This window comes from Glycine max, chromosome 18 (genome assembly GCF_000004515.6).
Source record: "Glycine max cultivar Williams 82 chromosome 18, Glycine_max_v4.0, whole genome shotgun sequence".
Classification (NCBI taxonomy): domain Eukaryota; kingdom Viridiplantae; phylum Streptophyta; class Magnoliopsida; order Fabales; family Fabaceae; genus Glycine; species Glycine max.
In genome coordinates, this window is record NC_038254.2 from 22,710,997 (window position 1) to 22,722,133 (window position 11,137).

Genomic DNA, 11,137 nt, shown 5'->3' on the forward strand with positions numbered 1-11,137 from the left:
TCAGCGTTCTTTCTGTCGCGGGCGGTCCTTTCACTTGAGTCGGGAGGGAATTCCCGGCTCGGATTGAAAAGTTCGGGGGGTTAGGCTGGTATGAGCTTTGGATATTTTGGGGTGCTTTCATCCACATCGGGGCGGTGGTGACCGCGTGGGTATCTCCTTCCCTTTTCCTCGCGCCCACCACTGGGGCTCTTCTGTTGTTGTTGGGGGCCACGTTGGAAGCATATTCGAACTTGCCTTTTCTTAGTCCGGATTCAATTCTTTCTCCGGCGAAGACGAGATCCGCAAAGTTAGTTGGCATGTAGCCTATCAGCTTTTCATAGTAGAACGTGGGCAACGTATCTACCATAATTGTGATCATCTCTCTCTCCGTCATGGGCGGGACGACTTGGGCTATGAGATCTCTCCATCTTTAGGCATACTCCTTAATGGACTCATGTTCTCGCTTGGTCATACTCTGAAGCTGGTTCCGATCGGGAGCCATATCCGTATTGTATTAATACTGCCTAATGAAGGCAGTCGCCAAGTCTTTCCATGATCGGATCTGGGAAGCTTTCAGATTGGTATACCATGCCACAGCCGCTCCGGCCAAGCTGTCTTGAAAGAAATGGACCAACAGCTTTTCGTCCGCAGAATACGCCCCCATCTTTCGGCAATACATCCGAAGATGCCCTTTCGGACATGTCGTCCCTTTGTACTTATCGAAATCCGGTACTTTGAACTTGGGAGGGATGACAATGTCAGACACGAGACATAGGTCCGCTAAATCCGAGAACGGGTAATTGCCGAGGCCCTCTACTGCTCTTAGCCTCTCTTCAAGCGCATCAATCTTTCCCTTATCTTTTGTGAAGGGAACGAATTCTTTTACGGGTGCGGGTGAAGATGGGACATGGCGGACTATGTTTTGTTGAGGTAATTCATGGGGGGATGGATCCTTGAGGGGAAGCAGAGGGCCTAGATGGGTATCTCCTTCATCGTCTTCTTGTAGGGGGTAATCGGCATAAGGAGGAAGTTGCCCCTCGAAGGTAGGGGCTTGGCTCACATCTTCCGGAGCGGCACGGGGAGTGAAGTCCGGAGGCAAGCCATAAGGGTAAGCTTGCGGACTATACCTCCGACCGAACACCGTCGGGTTTCTATCTCGGCCTAAGTTTATTGTGGGCTGCAGCACTGGTTCCGCTTCCCTAACTGCATTGGAGGCGGTTGTTGTGGCATTATCCTCTAGAGTTTTCTGGAGTTTTAGCATGGCCTCCGTGATAGAAGCCATTTGATCTTTTAAGGCCGATAGATCGGCCTTCATCTGCTCTTGCATGCCCTCTTCATTATCCATTTTTCTGGATCGAGTGTTATAGGGGTGCCTTTGTGCTTTCTTAGTTATGGTGAATTCCCTAAAGAAATAAACAACGGTGAGTATGCCACCAAAACATGAATATGCAAATGAATGATCGGAGCACTTGGATCCACCCCAAGGGTTTTTTAGATAACGTGATGAGTTCAGAACTTCTCGTTTTATAAAAAGAACAAAGCTTTCGTCTAGCCAAGATTATACAAAAGTGTTACAAGAGGGCCTAACGGTTTCTAATTATATGGGCCATCAAATCTATCATGTGTTGACAGTAATTGATTAGCCCATGAACCTCCTCGGGGGCTGTACACACTTCGGCCATGGCTTTTGCTTTGGCTAATAGTCGCGGGAGGTCTTGACTTCCATTCAAGGTCAAGGCGAACCTATCCATCCACATAGTCGCTTCTTGATGCAATGCATCAATCACCCTCCCTCTTGCTTCTTTTTCGGCGTACACTTGTGCAAAATCCTCCACTAGCTTTTGCTCATGGGTCACAGACTGGTTCAACTCTTCCTTATACTGCCCTATGATAGCTAGCATGCTTTGCTCCATGGCTTCCAAGTGTTGAGCCAAACTCCTCTTGGATCTTGCACAAGCAACTAACTCTTCCTTTAAGATCATGCCATGCACCCGTGACCGGTCTCTTTCCTCTCTTCGGAGCTTGAGCTCATTGTTGCTACCCCACAAAGCTCCTCGGAATTTCTCTCGGCCATGTTCCTCCTTGTGGGCCCTTTTGGTTTCTTGTTCAAGGGCTTTTGTAGTGGCCGCGTTTTCCTCTCGTAACTCGGTGCACTCCTTCCGGATGTGTGTAGCGGCTGACTTGAATTTTTCTTTGGCGAGTCTTGCCTTCCCTAGCTCTAATTTTAGAGCTTGGACTTCCTCATCTTCCTCCGGAGCTTCGAAGTTCTCCTCATCGATAACTTTCAATTTAGAGAGCCAATCTAACCCTCGCGTGTGAACTCTTAGCCATCCATGATAACCACCGAAGACGCCATTACGGATGCCTCTAAGCTCCTTGTCTTTCCTCAACGGACTTCTCCACGCCTTGTGGACTCTTTGTATCACCTTGAGACTTTGCGCGCCTAAATCCCTCACAAGGAAAGGCGAGAGACTTTCTTCTGTTGGCACTCCCCTCATGGGGTACCCTAGCTGTCTTATGGCAAGTGCGGGATTATAGTTAATACAACCCCTCGTCCCTATCAACGGAACATTGGGGTAGTCCCCACACGAGAAAAGAACTCTCCTCCTTGCTTCCTTCCATCGAGGAAACCAATTGATTGCGTTGCCTCCTATCCCAGCCAAGTGTTGGTCCCAATCAACTCTTCTTTGTTCGACACACGAGCGATAACTTTGAAGCGGACATGGGTGTCTTATGTCTTGTTGGAATAGGTGCGAAACCAACCACACACAGAGAGCGGGTAAGCAACATACAATCCGTGCGCTGTTTTTCTCGCACCTTCGGTCAAAGGTATCAAATAAGTCCGCCAAGATAGTCACCACTGGACTCTCCTTGCTATGGTGATATGCAAGGAAAGCATCAATTGCGGCCAAGTCCACCAAACCGTCCACATTCGGAAAGAGGACAACCTCAAAGATCAACAGAGCTAGTATATCCGCAAACGGGCCCCACTTCTCTTGGCTCGCCATATCCCTTGCCTTGCCTTCCAAGTATTTCCGCGGCAGGCCCACTACGCCATTTCGAGTTTGCTTCATGCGGTCCAACTCTTTTGACGAATCTCCGACCACAGCTGCAATCTTACTCAAGGAGGGAAGAAACCCGGAGAAAAGATACGGTTTTCTTCCCCCAAGAGGGCATCCTAATATTTCCTCAAACTCTTCAACAATTGGTACCATTTGGAAATCCCCAAACGTGAAGCTCCTCAACGGCTGATCATAGTATTGGGCGAGGGATACGACACCTTCCGTAAATACCTCCGCTGCGGTCAAATCTAGAATCTTTCCGTACACTTTGCGGAAGGCTTGCCTTTGGAGAGGTCCCATCAATCGTCCCAATTCCTTGAGGCTGGTGACATCTAGACCCTTAACCTTGACTTGATAAAACCTTTTGCCGTTTTGATTTGTCCCCATCATTCACCTAAAAAAGGGGTGGATCAAGACTCCGATATGAATGATGTAATGCATATGCATGAAACAGAAAGAAAATAAAACAAAGGGGTAATTTACATATACGAGACCGCAAAGATCCACCTTTTTAATGCTACGTTTTAGGCATCATGGCGCCTCAACGTATGTATTAAAAGGTTACGCATTACACTTAAAGAAACTAGCAAAACTATATTTAGCGCTATTTGCAGAGAAATGCATGAGAACAAATGGCACAGAGCGTGTTTGCTCCATGCCCCTAATTGGAAACCTATAGGACAATATCTAGGGGTCTCTAATCACTACCCCCGACAATTCATAACTCACACGGTTGTTTTCTAGAGGTATCATCACTCAAAATAATAATATTGTGGCGGTATGGAATACCAGCGACAACATATTATAAAGAGAGAAAGCTCTAGACGGGGTTTCACTATTATCAAGCAAGTCGGAGACCTAGCATGATGATAGATTCACCCCCACTCCTTAGATTCCCATGAACCCGGGTATACGGCCCCCTTTTTTACTCAAACCTGTGGGTGCTTAGAATGCAGTGTAAAAAAGTGGAAAAAACAGCAGTTATTACATTTTACACAGTTCAACAAATGCACACACAAAGTTTCACAATTCCACAATTCCTTAAAATAGGCCTAACTCACAAAAAACAGTCCCCAGTGGAGTCGCCAACTGTAGCAACATGCCCTTTTGCGGGCGAGCAAGGCGAGGCTCACGGGTGTGCTTTCCAAGGGAGGAAAGATGCACGGAGTCGCCACCAACGTTTATTTGTGGAAAACGTCGGAAAAACCGAAGGAAACCGGTCAAAAAGAATATTCCAAGTTCGGGAGTTGTATTTACGTTTGAGGAAGGTACTAGCACCTCTCACGTTTGTCACAAATGACAACAGCCTATTTTTTAGAATTGTGCGAAATTGTGTTACCTTAACTTTTATTTCTTTTTTATTTTTGAGGTCGACAAAAGCGGGGCTCTTGCTCCTACGTACCCTCCATCGAAGAGGAAATCAGACCTACGTAGTTCTTTTTTAAGAGTGAATCAAGCGATTCTTTTTACTTGAAAGGTGATTATTTTAAGGCGTTGGACCTTAAAAATGATCCATTTACTTGATAAGGAAAACTGAAATGATAAACTTTCAAACCCTTTTTAGTGACCTTTTTGTGGACGAGCTTGACTAGGCGAGTTGATTTTAGCCTTAGTTTCACTTTAGTTATTAGTCAATTCGATTAAGAATGAAAAATTCCAAAGAGAAAACGTCCGATCGATTTTTTCGCTTCATTTTACTAAAAGGTATTTTTTTAATATTATATTATTATTTTACCTCTTTTTTGATTTCCAACGTGGTTACGGCACGACCGAACGGTCAGAATTCATTTTAACAGAAATTAACGGATATTACAAATCAAATGATCGGTGAAAATTTATTTTATTTTTTGATTAGGCGAGAAATGACTTAAATAAATGACTGAAGCACGTCAAAAGGGGGTACGGAAAGTAAATGAAAACGAGAATAAAAATACATGAAACAAAATGGGGACCACCACGGGTACATAGAATGAATTGAAAAGCTCGGTTTGGGGTACTTACCAGTTGAAGACCGAAGAAAACTATGAACGAACGATGGATGTCGAAGAACAGTTGAAAACCTTCACGTAATTACTCACGGAAACGTTACGGAAGCGCCTCGGCTTGGATTTTCTTCACGGAAACAATTTTCCTCAGCAAATTTAAGAGAATACAAAGTGCCAAGAAGGCTAAACCCTTTCCCTCTTCATTCCTCCCCCTATTTATAGCAAATTAGGGGATGAGGTACCCCTTTTTTACTAAATGCACCCCCTATACCTTTTTTGGTAATTCTTTTTCCGTAACGTTACGAAACTTTACGAATTTCGTAAAGATACTTATTTTGTTTCCGTAAGGTTACAAATCCTTATGGATCATGTATTTACTCCTTTTTTAGCTTTCGAAGAAGTTATGGAAACTCACGGATTGCGCAACAACACCTCCTTTTGGTTTCCGTCCCATTACGGAATTTCATGGATCGCGTAAACCTGCTTCCCTTTGATTTCCGGCGTGTCTTGGGACTTACATATCATGCAACAAAGGGTGCCAAGTATTTTGAAGCGGCCAATCAAAGGTTGCATATCATCAAGTAATAATCCCCGGACGAAATTAAGGTATGACAATAATAATAATAAATAAATAAATAATGGTCATAACAATGATCAATCGCCTTTGTGACACTCTCTATCAGGTTTCTTCCTCGATCATTGTTCTGCTGAGCTGCATCCAGTTGCAAGACCCTTCTATGCCATCAACAAAAGTTGTTGCATGACATGATGATTATATGTGTCGTTAGGTAAAACTCTCATGTCCAACAATCTCTACATGGACACTAGCATCATCTTGAATCAATCTTACATAAATATTTAACAATACAATTAGTAATTTTTTTCATTAAAAATGAAAACAAAATGATGACAAAATTGTTTATATTACCTTATCACCACCAGGCTAGGGCTAAGACTGAGGTTGTGGCTGTTGCAAAATACGTATAGGATTACATGGTGCCTCTCCCTCTTGTGGGGGAATCAGATATGTATGTGAATGCTCATAATATCAAGGCATGTAGTCTGTAGCGTAGACCCATGGAGCCTTATGTGCACAACCTTGCCCAATGGCACCACATGCAGCTCTCACTCGTCCCATGCCTGACTACACTTCTCATATACGGGATGGTGGGGTGATGGCAAAGGAATCCTCTCTATGTACCCAAAAAGCCTCAAAATAAACACAATCAAAGTACAATTTTGTTGTGTTCCTCAACCCAAAATACAATGGAATCAAACTTCTATTGTGCTAAAAAAATACAAAAAAAAAATACAAACTTATCGCCCTAGAGTTGGGCACATAAGGAAAGGGAAAATGGAGAAGGGAAGAAAAATCATAAGGGTTGGATGCAAAAGGAAGGGGGAGGAGAAGGGTTGGGCAGACAGGGAATGAGAGAATTCAGAAGAAAAGGGAAGGGAAACAGTGGGAGGGCAGTTTCATCTTTTCACTAATATTTTAAAAAAAAATGATAATGCCAACAACTATTGTGATAACAGAAATAGTAGTTCCCTCATACTAGAGTCCAAAATAACAAAATTCTATTCTTGGACTTGGAAATGGGTAAAAAATAAAATTATGTATATAAATATTCTATATTATCAATTTGTCGTTTATGTTTACCTATGAGAATTCCATTCTTGAGAAGATGTCGTAAAAAAATGACGTAATTTTACTTTGTATTGTGGTATATAAGAAGGTTCACTATTCCAAAACCCTAGAAATCCTTTTGAAGTAAAAAAAAATATCCATAATCTAAATTATATATTTGAAGTTGTAGTTAAAAACATGTTGAAATCTCACATTCATATATTAGGACATGCTTGATGTATGTTGAGAAATAAAACAAGCAGAATTACATGATTCAAGAAGTTAGTCATGATACAATTTTCTTTTTCTTTTTTGTATATTAGTTTATGGTTGATGTATAAGAAGCAAATTTGGAAGTATACAGCAAGGGGGATGTTGTTGGTATCAACCTAATGGCTTGTTAATTGTTCTTTATTTACAATCGACATTTATGAAACTTGATCAGATTAACAATTATTGTTGAAGAGTATTCTAGATGAAATAAGTTCTTTTTTTTCTTTCTTTGAATAAAAAATATTTAGACTTTGTCAAATATGTTAGTGTTTTTTTATTCTATTTTATGTAGGTTGAATTTCAAAAAATGCAGTCAAATCCGAAAATTGATTTAAATTTAAAATGCATTACAATCTTAATAGAACTAATACAAGCTCACCTTTCACTGACGAAAATTATTCGTGTTAGATGGCGTTAGATGGTTACCTGATTAGGAGCCTGCTTGGATCCAAGACTAAAAATGTTCTTGAGAGCTTCTCTACTAGAAAAAGGTTTATATTTGTGAAGCACTTTTCTTTTAGTAGCACACAGGATTAAGTGACATATCTATGCACCGAGCACCCGCAATATTTTATTATTCAATAATCAAATAAGAGGCTCTCAATGTTCTACAGCATGCGTCATTGCAAAATGTATAATTGAAATACCAAATTTTATCATCAAAGCAAAATGTGTAGAATGACCACATCTTAATTTACAACAATCAAAACTTGAAGAATGAAAGCATCGTGAGTGTCACTCCTCAGAAATTGCCTCAAGTAACTTCTGGGTGCCTTCACTCACCTGCACATTCTCCATCTTCAATCGTCGTAGCATAGCTGAACTGATCCTACCCGTAGCTGCATAAGTTCTGGTCAAGGATTCAAATACCTCCACCCCTGGAGATTCCATAGACTTCTTCAAGATCTCTAGAAATTCTTCTGCACCATCAACATCCTTCTCTTGCTCAAAATTCCTCATCATGATATCGATGATCTTTGATTATGGAACCCACTTCTCACCATTCCATCTACCCATTGATATTGCTTCGTCTAGACAATCCACTGTTGACTTAAAGTTTCCTTTTTGCAAATAGTAATCCATAAAGATTTCCAAGGTTTTTCCATTAGGCTTGGCACCCCTCCTCCGAGCATGCTCCTTGAGCTCTTCAGCCTTCTCCAGCATATCTAATTTTGCATATGCCCTTATCAAAACATTCACAACTCGAATATCATAAGTGGGGCAGCCACATTCCTACTCCTAGAAACATTTTTCTTCACCTAGGAGATCTTTTGATGCAATCCTACCCCCCAAGGGCATTGGATAGAAGACTCCAAGAAGATTGGGCCAGAGATGCAGGAGAAGGTCTAAGGGTTCTCATGAGCCTTAGGGTAAAATTTGAGCTCATGGGCTAAGTATGAGCCCACTTATCTTTGTAAATATTAGAATAGGTTTTCCTTCTTTTAGTTATTGTATTTTGGTCATTTTTAGGTTTATATCACCCTACCCTACAAGTTTAGGGTACCCTAGTAGTATAGGATTTTAGCCTTGAATTTCAGGGCATTTTGAGTAGTTTTTGTAGTAGGGACTTTTTTTGTATTTTCATGTATTTTGGCATGTGGTGAACTTAGCTATTGGAGGGGTGTGAGTATCTCCCCTCTAGCTTCTCAAGGAAGTTTTCTTCCTTGCTTCCCAAGGAACCTACCTTCCTTGCTTCTCAATGAAGCTTCCCATTGTATTTTGTGTATTTTGGCATAGGAGTGAGCTTAGCTATTAGAGGGGTGTAAGTAGCCCCCCTCTAGCTTCTCAAGGAAGCTTTCTTCCTCTAGCTTCCCAAGGAAGCTTCCCATGTGCTAGGCTATAAATAGAAACATGTATAACACTTGTCATAACTTTGATGAATAAGAAACTTGTGAGACACACTTCAAAGTTCAACCTCTCTCCCTATTCTCCTTCAGTTTCCACGCCCCCTTCCTCTCTCATTCTTTTCCTCCATTGAAGCTTCCTCTCTAACCTTCTTATCCAAGGCACTCTCTTGGTGGTGAAGCTTCTCCTTTCATGGCTTATTCTCTAGTGGATGACACCTCCTCTCACCTCTTTTCCTTTATCTTCCACTGCAACTCTATGGCTGAAAATCACCATTGAATGACCTTATTGAAGCTCAAAGATCCAGCCTCCATAAAAGCTTCTCAAGCAAGCTTCCATCATCTTTCGAGTTAACCAACACCCGAATCATGTTCAGGTAGCTTATGTTTGCAGTTTTAGGAAATGCTAGCCTAAGTGAACGCCACACCCTAAAAACCTCATATAAGTTACTTGTTCACCCATAGAATGTAATTAGAAACTGGTAAGCAGTAAGATCTTTGAAAGCATTTCTCTTCTCCAATTCCGTGAGTGCCACTTCATCTCATCATGAACCCTTTCAACACTAGAAATATCATTAACGGCAGCAAGAGCTCTCATCCAAACATTATATGTGTATGAATCCAGCATGATATTGCTAGTCTTCATTTCTTGTATGAGTGATGAAACCTTTTCAGGTTGCCCTACTTTTGTATAGAGCATTATAAGACTATTGTAAGGCATGGAACTTAAAGGAAGGCTAAGCTCCTTCATCTTTTCCATAAAACCTTCTGCCTTTTCAATCATCGGTTCCTTGCAGTAACAGTTTAGAATAGCACCATGACATAGATGATTCTTAGCAGATTCTGGGAGATTAACAAAATAATTTTTAGCAGCAGTAATTCCTCGAGCCTTTGCAAGCAGGTCGAGATGTATAGCATGGTCCCTGACAGTCTTGATCATGTTCCTCTTAGCCATGGTTTCTGATAGTTGTAACATACAAAAAAGAACATTTTTCCACGAATACGAGTTATGAAAAACTATAGTCTATAGCTTGCTAACTACAATATCTCTAGATTTAGTGCTAGCATAGTTTTGTTCCCTACTTGCACGCATAATAAAAAACAACATACCATAGAATGTAAATCACACAAGACAATTCATTATTAAAATTTAAAAGAATTAATAAAAGAGAAACATCAATTTCTTTTCTTTAATAAAAGAATTGGATACTCTCATTTTCTTTAAAAATAAGATGCAAATATTCCTAGTGCTTTGTGCATAAGTATTGTGAATAACTGTGTGTTTGGAGTGAACACCAATCCATCCCTCTTCTTCCTTTTACATTTGCTGCTTTAAAAAGTGGGATTTTACATTTACAAGGCTCCAAATGAGTTTACAAACACACCTTAAGTTGCCAATAATTAGTATCAATAATTCACTACTACCTTTTTGATAGCCTTTGATGCATCCATCGACAACCATAACAAGTGTTAATTCAAAATTCTAGGCTTATAGAAACACCTATATCAATTACTTAAAAAGTTGAACAACAACAACAACAACAACAACAACAACAACAACAACAATAATAATAATTCCTACTACATTGCATACCAAATCCAAAGTCATACATTAGGAAGAAAAAAAAAGATTAAACATGTTTTTATTCCATTCAAATAGCATCATGTTCGCTTTTCCCTCAAAATACAATTATTTCTTTAATTTTTTTATCTATGGAAATGTGTTGTGTGTAATTTCTAAGGTTTTAAATCCTGGTTGTCGTTTCATCTATGATCCTTGATGTTACGAAAAATTGCAGTCATAAGCAGCCAATGTGATCACAATTGAGGCCAGTGGCAATGCAGTCGTGAAACCTTGTTGCCACCAAAATCACATTCATAGACCATTTTTTAAAACCTTGGTGATTCTTATTTTCATAAATTAGAGACTATAATGAGACAATTTTTGGTGAAGGACAAAGACTAGTCGGACTACACCCAATACATTTCCATTACCAAGGGACTACAAAGAGACAATTTCATTTTGAGAAACTAATAGTGAACATTTCAGTATTTATTATAGGAACTAGAAACATGTTTAACCCAAAAAAGTAGTTTAATAAGAAAAAGAAATAAAAAGTTAAAATGAGTAGGATCTTCTAAATAGTGAAATTTCAACAGAATGTAGAAATGGTTTTGAACTTTGAACCTAAAAGAGTGAAAGATGCATATGAATGAATGATAAGTGTGACCTTAAGAGCAAGTTGATAGAGCTTGCGATCATCAAGCTTCTTGAGTGTGTCATTGACCTCCCATTTGCGCCTCCTCCAAGTACTTCTTCGACCGCTTCACCACGCTCTTGTGGCGCCCGTACCGTTGCATCAACAT

General features: G+C 40.4%; 1 pseudogene; it reads right to left on the minus strand.

Annotated features, from left to right (window-relative positions):
* Window positions 1-7,661: 7,661 nt before the first annotated feature.
* Window positions 7,662-11,137, minus strand: LOC100778256 (pentatricopeptide repeat-containing protein At1g60770-like; annotated as a pseudogene).